General features: G+C 40.7%; 1 pseudogene; it reads right to left on the reverse strand.

Annotated features, from left to right (window-relative positions):
* Positions 1–3234: 3234 nt before the first annotated feature.
* LOC129032130 (BUB3-interacting and GLEBS motif-containing protein ZNF207-like) lies at positions 3235–4489 on the reverse strand (annotated as a pseudogene).
* Positions 4490–6987: the final 2498 nt, after the last annotated feature.

Here is a 6987-nt window from a genome sequence, read left to right on the forward strand (position 1 = left end):
CTACATTCTACTGCATCAGCACATCAACCTATTGATTAATTGTTGAGTCTTTTTTTAAGTTTAAACTTCGGCCAGGCAGTGATTGAAATGGATTTATTTTTGCAAGTAAGCAGATTACAGAGGCAAGCAGCCTTAGAAGGACTATTGAGAAATCATGAAATAATTTTGTTTGGAAAGTTAAACACATGTCTTTATTTCATAAGATAAACATCTAAATCAGAATGTGTGCACATGCAGTTCTCTAGTTGTCAACATTTAAATACGCATTGGTAGACCTGTCAATTTTCTATAAAAGTATGTTACTGAGATCTGTAATGTCAAGGATGATTTTTTTTTTAGATGGAGTCTTGCTGCAACGCCCAGGCTGGAGTGCAATGGTGAGATCTCAGCTCACTACAACCTCCACCTCCTGGGTTCAAGCAATTCTCCTGCCTCAGCCTCCTGAGCAGCTGGGGTTACAGGCGTGTGCCACAACGGCTGGCTGATCTTTGTATTTTTAGTAGAGATGGGGTTCCACCATATTGGCCAGGCTAGTCTCTAACTCCTGACCTCAAGTGATCCACCTGCCTCAGCCTCCTAAAGTGCTGGGGGATTACAGGCGTGAGCCACTGCGCCTGGCCAACGTCAAGGATATTAAACTCATGAAACTAGTTTAAAAAATTTTAAGTAATCCCTGTTTGATTTAGTATGGGTCTCATTTTAGTCCGAATTGGTATTAAAAAGTAGGACTTTTTTTTTTTTTAACAGTAGAGAAAGTTCATCAAATCCTTGAGGAAAAGTTTAACATTTAGGTCACTCTTCCTAATAATATTGAGTTTGTAGAACTGATATTGATCGAGAACTAAGAATTCTGTTTCTTCTTAGGAGCTTTAAAAATTGATTTCAGAGAATCAATTTTTAAAAGTCAACCTTCCCCAAATCCACATTTCTTATTAAATTTTACTTTATGTTATTTTACTGTATTTTCCTTAATTTTTTACCCACAGAATTGAGGTTTTTTTTTTTTTTTTCTCCATTTAAACAATAAAATTCATTAAAATGGTTTTTGGGCTGATGAAATCTTAAAAACAATCTGTTTCTTAAAAATTTTAGACCCATGTTGTATACAAACATCTTGTAATAAAAGACTCAATGATAATGTATGAAAGAGCCACTCACCACCTTCGCATCCCCGTGATACCTCCAGCTGCAGTACTGTGCTCAGCTCTCATCCTGAGGGGCTTACACACACACAGCTCTATTAACATGTGGACAAATTACTTTCCAGTTCCCTTCTCCCCCACATTTCTGTTTCATTTTCATAACATTCATTTTTTGATAAACCTGTAACAGACTTTATATGATAAATAATGGTTGAAACAGCCGGGCATGTTGGCTCATGCCTGTAATCCCAGAACTTTGGGAGGCCAAGGCAGGTGGATCACCTGTGGTCAGGAGTTGGATACCAGCCTGGTCAACAGGGTGAAACCCCATCTGTATTAAAAAAAATACAAAAATTAGGTGGGTTTGGTGGCAAGTGCTTGTAATCCCAGCTACTCAGGAGGATGAGGTAGCAGAATCGTTTGAACCGGGAAGGCGGAGGTTGCAGTAAGCCGAGATCACGCCACTGCACTCCAGCCTGGGTGACAGAGCAAGGCTCGGTCTCAAAAAAACAAAAACAAAAGCAAAAAAACTGTTGAAGCAACTGATTAAACAAATATGTCTCATTAGGGAATCTTTTATCTGGCCGTATTACTCTTGTCCACTGTTGGGTAATTCTTTGTTTGTGTCCAGGAGAATCTAGAGATGCATTCTGTCTACACTCTGTCAGGACCATAAACAATTTATTTCTGTCTTATTATTACTTCTATGATCAAGAAGAACAGCGTTCTGGAGAGCCTTACAGAGAGGGTCACCTGAAACAGATTTTGATGACTTTCAACCATTCCTTTCCAGTCTGTCTTGCCCTCTCTTTTCCCTCTCTTTTACTTTCACTCTTTTCTTTTCTTTTTCTTTTTCTTGTGTTTGTTAGGAACGCACAGTTGTTGTTGATTTTAGGGGTAAACCAGAATCTGTTTTAGTCAGGGTTCTCCAGAGAGACAGAATCAATTATATGTGTGTGTGTATATATATATATATATATATATGATTATAAAATGTCTTTAATTATATACAATGCCTCTATATATTATTATATATGACATATTTGTATTTTATATATGTATATTTTGTATTGGTAACTATGAATTTTATTATGTGGACATCTACTGTGGCATGCATCTGTACAAACCTTTCAGGCCGTGGTCCACAGCTGGGTTATGAATAAAAAGGCATACATTTTTCTCTCATTTTATTGCAATGAAGTTTACCGGTACAGAAAAGTCACATGACATTGGTGGGTCAGATTTCTTAAAACCTGCAACATGAGGAACTCTAAATACAGTAAATATTGTTACACATTCAGACTTCCAATGTACAAGTACTTGGAAACAATTACGCCCCTCACCAAGCCAGACTGGGGACTTGAAGTCCAACAGCATCTGAAATGCTGTGAAGGCATAACTTTACAAAAGAGCAATGTAAGCTTACAGAACTTGCCTTTATTAAAGTGATATGTTCATGTTATTCCAGCACCTTCACAATTTAATGAACCAAATTTACTATACTTCACTTCTACAAACCTAGATGAAACATGAAAACGAAGCTACACAGTATAAATTGCAACTTCAGGAAAAGCTCCTGCTTTATTATTCCACGTAATTTTTCCCATGTAAAATCAACGTCCAATAGTTCCTGGTATGTGGGAAGATAATATTTGTTAAAGTCACAATGAAGCCTTATTGATGGAAGCTTGGCTATATAAACAGCACAAGTTAGGCCGGGCGCAGTGGCTCACACCTGTAATCTTAGCACTTTGGGAGGCCGAGGCGGGCGGATCACGAGGTCAGGAGATCAAGACCATCCTGACTAACACAGTGAAACCCCATCTCTACTAAATACACAAAAAATTAGCTGGGCGTGGTGGCGGGTGCCTGTAGTCCCAGCTACTCTGGAGGCTGAGGCAGGAGAATGGCGTGAACCTGGGAGGCGGAGCTTGCAGTGAGCTGAGATCGCGCCACTGCACTCCAGCCTGGGCGACAGAGCGAGACTCCATCTCAAAAAAAAAAAAATAATAATAATAATAAATAAATAAATAAACAGCACAAGTTGAGAAAAGGTTTAATCTCCAAACCTATTAGACTGGATGAGGTAAGATCAGTATCGGCCACCTTGCAGCATTACAGGAGGTCTCATTCCCATTGGAGGTCGAGGACGCCCACACTGGTAAGGGGGCACTGTTGGCGGTCCCTGCCCATATGGGGGGATAGCACCAGGAAGGTATCCTGGCATGCCTCAATGATGACCACCATACTGACCATGAGGCAGCACTGGGGGTCTCACTCCTTGTTGCTGTGGGATGCCTGGCTATGGTGGCATCATACCTCCAATTGGTCCAACTGGTGGATTACCGATGGGGGCCTCTCCTTGCAGAGGAAGATTATGTTGATCTCTAGGTAACTGTGCCCTTCTCTCTTCCAGATGTATACCCTCATCTGGATGGATCAACTTACTGGTTGCATTGGTTGTTATAAGTGTAGCAGGCTTACTTGTTATTGAAGCTGCTGGTTTAGCTGCAGTACTATTTGTTGTACTAGTGGTTGAATCTGTAGACTGTGTATAAGCAGAGAATATAGGCTTTGGGGGTGCTGTAGTTGTTTCAGGGGTACTATTTAAGGGTTTGAAATCTGTACCAACAGGTCCTTGGACAGCTGCCTGAGCATGTCCAGCACTGGAGAAAAGAGGCTTCATAACTGGAGGCTGTGGAGCAGGTACAGTTGCTGTTGGTGCAGGTGGTCTGTTAAGAATACCTGGCGCTGAAACAGCCTGTGTTTGGGTCACTAGAGGAATTCTAGGATGTGGAATGGGGGTGGGGGAGTGGAGGGGATACTTGGTGACATTCCAGGCATCAGAGGTGGTATTCCTGGTCCAGGTGGTATATTCCACCCATTGGCATCATTATGTTTTCACCGCAAAATAACTGGGTGCATTTTCTTTGATGAAGCAATCCAGGTGCCATGGCTGGCATAACTGGTGGCATTCCTGGCATCAGAGGAGGAATACCTGGCATTAATGGAGTTATGCCTAGAGGCATTCCTGGTGCTCCTGGTACTAGCAGCAGTCCTGGCTGTGCCACTGGAGGAATATAACCTTGTTGAAGTTGAACAGGTTGTGGTTGAAATGAAGTTGAGCCGGCAGAGTCGTCGTCATCATATTCATCAGAATCATCTTGTTCCTTCTTTTTTTGACTTTCTTGTGTTTTCTGTTCAAGAAGTCGTCGTCCTTCATCCATGTCTTTTTCTGGAATACCTTCCATACCATATATTTCCAATTCTATGTCTGTTATCCCAGGTATTGCATTTGGTACAGCATCTATTATTTCTTCATGCACCTGCATGCAATGAATAGCTAAGCCAGGTCCTGGATACAATTTCTTGTGACATATATGACATTTAAAATGCTTTGCTTTTTGGTGCTGTATAAGGATCTTCCCATCACCAAAATCTCTATTACAATACCGGCACCACGGCTTCAGCTGCTTCCTCTTCTTGCCCCATAACTGCGCTCTACCAACAAAGTAAAAGGGAGGAGAAAAGAAGCAGGAGAAACAAGGCAAAAAATCACTCACGTTCCCAACCAAATGGTTACCACTGCGTCCCACAGGAAGCAGACACAAAATGCTATATTATAAATATATACTTATAAGTATATTTATGAGTGTTTATAAGTATTATAAGTATATTATAAATATACTTTATTTATTTATTTGAGATGGAGTCTTGCTCTGTTGCACAGGCTGGAGTGCAGTGGCCTGATCTCAGCTCACTGCAACCTCCATCTCCTAGGTTCAGCACTTCTCCTGCCTCAGCCTTCCGAGTAGCTGGGACCACAGACACATGCCACCACGCTCGGCTAATTTTTGTATTTTTAGTAGAGACAGGGTTTCACCATGTCGGCCAGGCTGGTCTCGAACTCCTGACCTCATGATCCACCCGCCTCGGCCTCCTAAAGTTCTGGGATTACAGTTGTGAGCCACCACGTCTGGCCTATATTTATAATATTATGTATTTTATATATAACTGATTATATATAAATATAAAAATTATATAATTATATATTAAAATATAATTTCTATAAAAATTATGTTATAAATATATATGATTTTTATATATTATATATAATCAGTTATATAGTATGTATAATTTGTATATATATAGACAGAGAAAGAGAGAAAGAGAGAGAGAAAGAGAAAGAAAAAGAGAAAGAGAGAGATAGGATAAGGGATTTATTAGGGGAACTTGGCTCCATTACAAGTCCAATGATAGACCATTTGCAAGCTGGAGAACCAGGGAAGCCAATAGCATGACTTAATCCAAGTCTGAAGGCCTTGGATTATATATAACTCAGTCTGAGGTTGAAGGCCCAAGTGCCTAGGAGGTGGCTGGTGCAAGTCCTAGAGTCCAAAAGCCCAGAGAACCTGGAGTTTTAACACTCAAGGGCAGGAGAAAGATGTCCCAGCTCCAAAAGAGAGAGCATAGACTTTACAAGTGGAGTCACATTTGCCTAGTGGATTACATCCGAATGCCAGTGAGCACTGATTTTGCGACATTGTGGCACAGTGAGTTCAGGGGCAGAGAGGCTCATATTTGAATCCAGCACTTGCTTGCTCTGTGGCTACAGCAAATTACTTGATCTAGCTAACCTCAAATTGTTCAATAAAATAGGGGTAATAAGATTGGTTGTTGTGAGGAATGAATGAAATAATGTATGCCACACTTCCTGGCATAATAAACGGTAGTTTTTATTACCACAGTGTCATTAGTACTTGCCTTGGGGATGGTGTCAGGGAGAGAGGAAATCTCAGTAGGTTTTGATCACTGGCTTGGCTTCTGGAAAGGCACTTCCTGAATTTACAAAAGTTTTTGTGAGGAAGTAGAGAAAGGAGGGATCACATGTAAAGTGGCTCAGACAATTCATTGGGTGAGACATTTTGAATTAGAAAAGCTCAAAATGGGTAAGCAAAAAAGTTCAAGGGACAAAATCAAAATGCTGAGATGCAAGATGGGAAAGGTGGGCTTCAGCTTGAATGACAGCCCTGCTAGAATTAGTTCAGTGAGTGCTGTTTATTTATAAAGTCAGTAAGATAGTGGGACGCATAAAAGTCAAAGGGCAGGAAGTGGCTTCTCAGCTTTTCCCAGCACTGGTCTGACCTCAACTGTGGCTACTTTGTGTCTCCCCTTTAAGGAGATGTGGGGAACTGGCAGAGCTCCAGAGAAGAGCAAAAATGTAATTAAGGCTTGGAAAATAAAGGCTATGAGGAAAGGCCAGAAAGCTGTAGTTAGCTTAGAGAAGAAAGGTCCAACTGATTTGAAGGGTCATTAACAGAAAAACATCGGTTGTTTCTCATCTCCACAAACAACAGGACAAGAGGAAAGAAGCTTACATTGCTCTGGAGAAGGGTTTGGGCTGTGAGAATTGTTAACAAGGAGGCTCTCAAGCCTCGTGCTGACAATTGAAAAAGAAAATGGATTAAAGTGCAACTACTGTGTTCCCACCCATTCATTCACATTGACTTGCAAAGGGAGTGTGAAGGTGGTTTCAGATAACTTTTGCGTAAGTTTGAAAATAAACCTGTTGTTTCCTCTTTATTTGAACTCATTTAGTTGTTTACTATTTAAATCCAGATATTAACAAAAAGTTAGTTTGAAGGTTTAGATGCAAATTAGATCGGTTCAGAACTTTCTAGGTAAGGCCTTGCCCTATTAGGTTGGTTTTGACCACCACAATCTTTTAGGCCAGGCTTATTCACTACATCTCAGGAGAAACTATATTTGGTTGTGACTTTTGGGAAGAGTCGGATAAACCCCAGCGCTGGCATCTATATTATTGCACAGCAAAGCTGCAATGATC

Source organism: Pongo pygmaeus, chromosome 11 (genome assembly GCF_028885625.2).
Source record: "Pongo pygmaeus isolate AG05252 chromosome 11, NHGRI_mPonPyg2-v2.0_pri, whole genome shotgun sequence".
NCBI classification, from domain to species: Eukaryota; Metazoa; Chordata; class Mammalia; order Primates; family Hominidae; genus Pongo; species Pongo pygmaeus.